Source organism: Adiantum capillus-veneris, chromosome 29 (assembly GCF_014529385.1).
Source record: "Adiantum capillus-veneris isolate H3 chromosome 29, ASM1452938v2, whole genome shotgun sequence".
Taxonomy (NCBI): domain Eukaryota; kingdom Viridiplantae; phylum Streptophyta; class Polypodiopsida; order Polypodiales; family Pteridaceae; genus Adiantum; species Adiantum capillus-veneris.
Genome location: NC_140959.1, coordinates 110,394,896 through 110,404,288, shown reverse-complemented (window position 1 = coordinate 110,404,288; position 9,393 = coordinate 110,394,896).

Sequence of the window (9,393 nt, the reverse complement as noted above, 5' to 3'; positions counted from 1 at the left end):
TTCCTTCGTCTTCTCCAAGCTGTGTGTGTTTTCCTACAACCCTAATTCCAACAATTGGTATTAGAGCAGGTTGCATCCTCTGGAGCTTAGTCACCAGCAGCTCCATCACATGCCTGCTCACTTTCTCCGGTTTTTGTGAGCTTTGGCGAGCGTTTGCAGGTCGACAAAATTTTTGGGCAAGCTCGAAGAGTCTGATTCGGGCTCATTTCGGCCTCCATTTCCACTACTGGCAGTACTATGGCAGTACTACACAGGCTATTTCGGGTTTTTGTACAAAATTTTTGTCAGCGCTGTTTTTTGCATAACAAGTCCCTTACAGTATTCTATGATTTGTGCTATATAGCACGTGTTGTTCCCGCTTCATTTCTCCTCTTTTCAGACAGTTTTCACATCAGGTGCAACATTTACCATGGCTGACAGCAACACAGATGTGTTCAAGATGTTTGCTTGCTAAGGACAAATTAGATGCGGACAATTACCCTACGTGGGCTTACATGATGCAACACGGTCTTGTGTCAAAGGGCATCTACAATATTGTGCAAGGCATTGATGTATGTCTTGGTTTTGAGGATGTAGGCGATGTTGAGGACGTTGCAGGTCTTGCTGTAAGGATTGTTGCTGTTGGAGTTGTTTTGCCTACGAGGCAGAACAAGCTCGTTGGATGTAAAGGTTGTGCAGGCTCATGCGTTGATTGTGTTGTCTGTGATGCGCACCATTACTCCTCACATTCATTCAATGAAATTTGCAAAACAGGCTTGTAATATTTTGGCTGGTCTTTATGCAAGACGCAATGAGGCAAAAATTACATTGCTACGTAAAGAGCTGGAGTCAAAGATTATGCATGAGGGAGATGATATGGACACTTTCCTTGCTGGTGTCAAGGATATCAATGAGCAACTCATTTCTGCAGGTGAAGTATTTCAAACAGTTCCCTTGTGCAGATTGTTCTTGATGCCTTGTCAGACTCTTCCCAGACTTTTGCTAGTACTTGCAGACTCATGATCCAAGGAAATCTTGAAGTTGTCAAGTTTGATGCATTTGTGCACATTACTGTTGCAAGAGTCACTTTCTAGAAAAAACAGGACTAGACAACGTGCAATTGAACATGCTTTTATTATTGCTCACAGAAAGGGTGGTAACAGCAATGCAACCACTTCTTATGGTTCTTTTGCGAGTGGAAAATCACATGTCTCTAATGCTTTTGCTAGCAGCAATTCGTTTGGATATTCTGTGTTGAGATAGGCATGGGACATCCCTCTACACCTCATTTGAGTTGATGTTGACACCTTAGTATATTTGTTGTAAACACAAGAATAAGCCATGTATAGGCATTTGTGCCAGCCGTGTAATATCAAGGCCCTATATAAAGCCTTGTGCTGTACATATAGTATATGCTATGCAATATGATATCCTACTTTTGTGTGTACATCAATTTGTCCCTTTAGTGGTCGTGTACCTTTTATTAAGTGTGTGTAGCTCATTGTGTAACAATGGAGTCTTTCACCTTTGAGCCTCCTTGAGCTCCCTTCCCCTCCCGATCCTTACAACTGGTATCAGAGCTTGGTGCATCCCTTCACCACCCCCTTTGTTCAGCACTTCCTTGGCAGTAAGCTTAGATTTTAGATCTTTGTGTCGGGTAATAGCAGGTGGAGAGAGAGAAGTACAAATTGGAAACTCTTGAGTTTTGAAGATAAGCAATTCAAGGTGAGCTTTTGAAGAGCATACAACTGACGTGTAAGAATCCGAAGAAGAATTGCCTTGTGCTTCTGCTCGCTAGCTTCACACACATAAAAGAATCGAATTGCAAATCAATGCAATTCGGGAGCTCCTGTTCAAGCAAATCAATGCAATTCGAAAGCTCATTTGCAGCGCTGGCCTTATACACTCATACAATGCAAAGCAAATAGCTGGAAGCAAATTAATGCAATTCGGAAGCTCTACTACAGCGCTATTTACACACACACACACACACACACACACACATACACACACACACACACACACACACTCACTTGCGGCCGCTCAAGGCTCTCCGCTGGCATTCCCTATCCATATCGAACCTTGTGGATGAAAGCACAGCAATAGGGCGACCTGAGCTGCAGCTTCAAATCCCTCGAAAGCTCGAAAATGCCATCAACCTCCTTTTGGAAGGTATCTGCTTGTTCTCTACAGTTTCTGCTCTTCTAATTCACCAAAATCGTTTTCCTCTTATAAAGCTTTTTTAAAGTCTTTTGTTGTCATACCACCGCCCATCTCTTGGCCTCCTTTAAACCCCTTTAAGCAGCATGTCCCACATGCACTGCGTATTGCAAAGTTATAAATCATTTGCAAGCGTACACATAGCACCATAGGATCCTCATCTCGTGGTAGCTCGACAACATTGACAACACTCTCCGCAACACATAGCAACAAGCAACAAGCTTTTTTGTACAAAGTTTTTTTAAAAAGCTTTTGTAAATTCTCTACAAGCAGCAAGTGCAAAGCAGATATTCAAAGCTCTCCCTCAACTTCAAACCTTCTTTTTTTGTGAAGAGGAACTTTGCAAATCCTACTTGCAAAGAGTGACTTCGAAAATTAAGCATAATCCGACATTCATATTACCTCCTGTAAAGGGCAAGACACTGCCGTAGAGATAGTATCTCTATTGGTAAGACCGAGACCCTCTGCGTTTGGAACCACTTTGCATCATGGGAGAGAAAGGGATTGAAAAATTCAATGGAGACGGTTTCCACACTTGGCAGACCAAGCTGTGAGGATATCTTATGAAAAAGCAACTATGGTCTGTTGTAAAACCGAGAATAAGCAAATCATCCACTTTTGCTAAAGGCACTCTCACTAGAGCCCAAATCGCACAAGCACAAGCTAAAGATGAACAGGCACTCGGCATAATTATCACATCACTGCATGATAATTATGTGCATTTTACAAATAGCTGTACCACTGCAATCCAAGCATGGGATATTCTGGAACATAACTTCGGTGCTAAACAAAAGCAAAGTAAGATTAGCTTAAAGAAAAATCTTTACAAACTTACTATGCTTCAAGAGGAGGATGTTTCAAGCCTCGTTAATAGACTAATGAGCATAATCACGCAACTCACTTACATTCAGTGCCAAGTCCCAGAAGAAGATCAAGTCGCTGTGCTGCTAAGTGCTCTACCTGAAAGTTTTGACAACATAGTAACAGTCTTAGAGCAAAAGGAACCCATACCTTCTCTGCAATATGTTACAGGGGCAATCCATGAAGAAGAAAAGAAAAATAAGAAGAAATTAAATCAGTGGGAAGAGCTTATTTCACATCATCATCATCATCATCATCTAGGGCGTCATCATCATCACCTAGATTAAATAACAAGAAGTGTTATGAATGTGGCAAGCCTGGACACTTCTCCAAGGACTACTACAAGAACAAATATTGTAGCAATTGCGGCATCAAAGGTCATCCACCATCAAAGTGCCAAGGAAGCAATAAAAATAGAGTCAATCTTGCAGAAGAAAAGGATGGAGATGCAGCTCAACAGGAAGAGAATTGTCTCCATGTGTGTGCCACCTCCAACTACTTTTGCGAATATACTGATGTACTGTAAAAATGGATAGTCTTCCACCTTCTCTGTTTAAGGGGAGGACTTCTTAGTCTGTGTGACACCATGTAATGAGACCACTCAGTCTGTGTGACTACCTCGATCGGTGTGACCATTAGCCTGTGTGGCCTTAGGTCTCGATTCAGCTTCATTCAGTATAGTCCATGCCTAAGGGGAGGATTGTTGAGATAGGCATTTGACATCTCTCTACACCTCATTTGAGTTGATGTTGACACCTTAGTATATTTGCTGTAAACACAAGAATAAGCCATGTATAGGCATTTGTGCCAGCCATGTAATATCAAGGCCCTATATAAAGCCTTGTGTTGTACATATAGTATATGCTATGCAATATGATATCCTACTTTTGTGTGTATTCAATTTGTCCCTTTAGTGGTCGTGTACCTTTTATTAAGTGTGTGTAGCTCATTGTGTAACAATGGAGTCTTTCACCTTTAAGCCTCCTTGAGCTCCCTTCCCCTCCCGATCCTTACATTTTGGTGATAAGGGAAAAAAGAAGATGCCTGCCATTATTGTAAAGTTAATGATCACTTGATCAAGCAGTGTCCTAAGTTGAAGGCCAAAGAGGCTAAGAAGAAAGAGGTTGGTTCCACTGCAAATGTTGGTTCCACTACAAATGCAGCTATTATTGAGTCTTCTATGAAAGGAGACTATGATGCTGCTGTTGATGCAGAATGGGCTTTTAGTGCAGAGTGTACCTATAATCTTGATGTCCATGATGCATGCATGTCAATTGTTGTAGATTCAAATGTGTGATATTTTGATAGTGGTGCTACAAAGCACATTACCTCACATCATGATTTGTTCACCTCTCTTGAGTATGTCCCTCATGGGAATTCAGTTACTTGTGCCAACAATGCCTCTTATCCACTTCAGGGAGTTGGAAAGATTGTGCTTACTGCTGCAAATGGTAGTTCTTTCACACTTGTTGATGCACTTTATGTACCTGGGATCAAGAAGAATCTTTTGTTTGTATTTGCACTTGCTAGACTTGGTCTTGTAGTCAAATTTGTGGATGACAGATGTATAGTACATGATCTTAGTTTTGGTAATGAAATTGTTGCATCTGGCATTTTATGCCGTGGGTTGTATAAGCTCACTTTGTATAACAAGTGTGGGTAGAATTTTGCAAATGCAGCTGTGGATTCAAAGGCTATTTCAAATGCAAAACTTTGGCATGCACGTTTTGGCCATATGAATTTTTCCAGTTTGCTGCGTTTGCAAAAATGTGATATGGTTGCTTCTTTGCCGCCTCTTGAAGCACCTATCAAACATGTTTGTGAAGGCTATATTTTGGGTAAGATGCAATGTTCTAAGTTTCCAAATGATGGTTCAGTTAGGGCCACATGTAGGTTGCAGCTTGTGCATAGTGATGTTTGTGGGCCAATGCAAACTCCCTCCTTGGGGAAATTACCTTTACTTTGTGACTTTTAATAATGATTACTCTAGGCATACATGGGTATATTCGCTTAAAGCAAAGTCTGAAGTGTTTATGTGCTTCAAACAATTTCTGGCCATGGCTGAAAATGTCTCAAAATGTACTATGGGCACCCTCCGTTCCGATCGAGGGGGGGAGTATATATCTCATGAATTTAATGCATGTCTAGCTAGTCGTGGGATAAAACACCAATGTGCAATGCCTTATACACCTCAGAAAAATGGTGTGATTGAGAGGAAAAATAGGTCACTTACAAAAATGGCATGATGTATGGTCAAACGTCAAGCTTTTCCGCATTCGTTTTTGGCTTGAGTCCATCATGTGTGCCACTTATGTACTAAACAGGTGTCCTACGAAATCTTTGTAGTCTGCTAGTTCATATGAAGCATGGCATGATAGAAAACCTTCTATTGAGCACATGCATGTTTTTGGATGTTTGGCATATGCTTTGGTGCCACAAACACAACACAAAAAATTGGATGATAAGGCTGTCAAATGTAGTTTTGTTGGTTATAGTGCTGAAAGCAAAGGTTACAGGTTGTATCACCCACAAACAAAGTGTATCTCGGTCTCACGGGATGTTGTATTTGTGGAAGATTCTGTTTAGTCCTTGCTGTCATGTACTAGAGATAGTAATGTCAGCTCACAGGACACCTGGGGGATTCACTATTAGTAATGGGGGGATGTCACTTGCGTGCATCAAAATTAGAAACCCCCCCTATGTACGGTATCTTACTTGCTAACCTACCCCCCTACGTACGAACAAGATACGGACATTCTCGTAATGAGCCATCCCCCCTCATACGGATTTTGTACAGAATGTAATTTGACCCACTATTTTATGTATACTAGTAACATAACAATTTTAGAAACACATGCTTTTGCAAAAATACATGTTGAGCTGCAAATGAACAGAAGTGTACATTGTAGCGTGTTTTCATTTGCAATAGATGTTAAGAGAACAAACCATGAAAGGCAACAAATATAATGAATACTAAATTAAAGTAAACTAGTCGTTTTAATGTAATTTGTCAAAAAACAAATAGCATTTTGCCTTGTATATTGATACAAATCTCAATCTCAAGACAAATGATACTAGCCACCTACTTAGGAGGTTTCCCACATGGGATTTAAGGCACACATATGAAATGGATTGTTCTCTAAATAACAAATAATGCATACTCTTAAACAACCATGAAAGACTTCACTCATCAAATCAAAACACATTACAAAACAACCCATTAAAAGATTAATCTTTTTGAACAAAAACAATAATATGTGATGTGAATGCACGTCCATGCTTGAGCAAAATGCAACTTTTAAAAAAGCACCATCTGCATTTAATTTTGAGTTTGTACATAAAATAGAAATCTTAAACATTTTGCCAAAGTATCCTTTGTATGGAGACCTCTTTTTATAAAAAAAAATCAGTATACCCTTTTCTTGGGCTCCCACATGGGATTTTCATCACATAATTTCTTTTTCCAAAAACACTGTCCACCTCATCTTGGGCTCCCACGTGGGATTTAAGAATTACCTTACATATTAAAATCAAACACATTTTCAATAGAGTCAAAGTAATCTAACTTCAAAGTGGTGGTATGACTTGCATATCATAGTACATAGGAAACCTCCAATCACATAGCCTAATCACATGATTACCAAAAGGCCATATCCACATCGATAGGCGATAATGTACAGAACAAACACAAAATGAAAAACATAAAAGTAGCCTACCAAATCAACTTAAGAACCCTCAAAACCAAACTACATTCCAAGTGCTAGAATGTCATCTTTGGAATACAAACCCTCAAATAAAACAACACAATTTGAGCCTACTACAAGAGAAGTTACTATTTGAAACCTGATCTTTTTATCCATCGAAGAATAAATCCCACTTTTCACCCTTGTTAGTCCGTCCTTAGACAGAGATGGATTTCCATTTAGCTGACTCACAAGAGTACTCTTACACATTTTCTTGCCATCTATCTCTACAAAAGAACAAAACTAGCTATGAACTTTCTCCTCTTCATCAACTATCTCATCAAACACATGGCGTAACTCACATTCTGTGACTATTACGTCATCTTTGTCACATGTGCTCAACTCATTTGCACCTTCCTCTATCTCAAGAGGAACGTCATCAACAACTCCATAGTATTTTGCACACATCCTTTGCTTCACAAAAGCCCTCTCTTAAAGCTCGTACTATGTCCTCATCACAAGATACGGACATGTAGTCACCAAGATTGGCAAATGGAACGCCAGGTGCATGATTCATTAAAGTCCATATGCTTTCTTGCTTACAGTGTGCTGCTGGAAAAACACCAGGGTATGCTAGACGTGTCTATATTTGTAATTATATACAAAATAAAGACATTGTGTATTTGTGACACAAAGACCCAAGGTATGCTAGACGTGTCTTGGCAAGAAACTATAGCTCAAGATAACAGACCCAGTCAAGCCATATGACCATGTGGGAAATTGAGACTATAGAATTTGTAACTACATGTAAAAGAAACTAATGATCTTGAAATCTTTAATGCTTTTTATCGTAAAACGAGGCACAACTACACATTTGGTAAGAATGGATAGCTCAAGAGACCCAGTCAAGCCAAATGGATAGCTAGAAGAACTGAAGGTAAAAATCAATAGCTCAAGATGGCACACCCATTCAAGCCATATGACCATGTGACAAATTGAGACTATATTTGTAATTATATACAAAATAAAGACATCGTGTATGTGTGACACATAGACCCAAGGTATGCTAGACGTTGATGGAGCAAAAGACGGCGCCGTGCGCACACTCACACACCCAGACAACTCAACACTACACAAGAAATTTACTTGAATTCCAACCCACACCCACTACCACTCAAGAGCTCAATAAAAATACTACCCACAAGCTCAATTCAAGCTCCAAACGCCTCGACCTACAAGCACTTGCCTGCCCGCAGACACTACAAGGTGAGTCGAGTTGATCAACACTTGAAATCACACTTGATGGTGACAAAAATATACAAGAAAAACCATCAAAAACTCAAAAACTCCAACCACAAAATGCCTCTCTCAAACCATTGCAAAAGCTTCACCAAACTCCACTCTGTTGGACTCTTTGGAGTAGCGCCAACCCTAATGGCACTTATACAGGGTCACATAGTCTTGCAGAAAGCCGCACCTTCTTCCCTCAATTCCTCGCACACACACAGCCATGGAAACCTCAGAACTTCCATAGACTCTCCCAAGTGCAAAATGAGAAAGCTCTCATTCACTCCTCTACACACTCGAAAACAGGACGCGAACGCGACGGGACTGCACTAGACCACTTGTAGGAACCCTGCTTCCTTCCCCACACAGAGAGGTGAAAGTGCCAAGACTTGGCTTCAAAAATCCTTCTTCAGCTGGAACACTCACGTCACCGTCACTGATGTGGCAAATTGAAGCCTTTTCACACCATTTTTGGTCACTTTTCGACCTTTTTTGGCCCAATTTTGGCCAATTTTGACCCCCGACGGGCATTTTTCGCCGGAAAAACCCCAAACGGACTCCAAAATTCACCAAATTTCACACGCTTGATCCTTGATCTTTGATACCCAAATCACTTTTCCAAATCCCCACATTCCATTTTTGACCACTTCTAGGGCGGTGCACGCATCACCGCAGATGAGGCACCGTAACTAGACAATTACTGCATGTCCCAAACTTCTCGAGCGTGATGAGAGTGCCCACACTTGTCGATTGCATTATTTACATTCTAAAAAACCCGAACACATTCCCTAGAGCCAAAATACACCATCTGGAACCATATCCAAGGCTTCGATACCCTATCTAGGCACGTACGTGTATCTGACTGTCGGCACACATGCACGACTATTTACAATGTGCACACGTTGCATCATTTTTATAACTTGAAACCACTTTTCAAATCTCCCAAATGCATGTATTTACATCCTTTTGTACGATCATTGCCCAACCACTAGTTGAGCATTTATGCTCAACACTCGCATCAAACAGTGACATAAAACTGCAAAAGTGACCCCAAAATTCCTCCAGGATCATAGGGAAACTCACTCACTTGCATAGAACCACCCATATGCCCAAAAATTCCACTCACATCAAAGAACAAAGCATCTATCTTCTTGCCAAATACCACCATCCACTTGGATCCCAAGAATAATATGAATGTAATACATTGTTGGTGCATACCATCTCATACCATAAGCTATCACAATCACTAAAAAAACATAGATTCCTTGAACTGCATCTCATGACTCGAGCTCATCCCATTGATAATCATAAATCTCACACCATCTCCTTGATGCATTGACTGGTCTTCATTCCTAACGTCCAA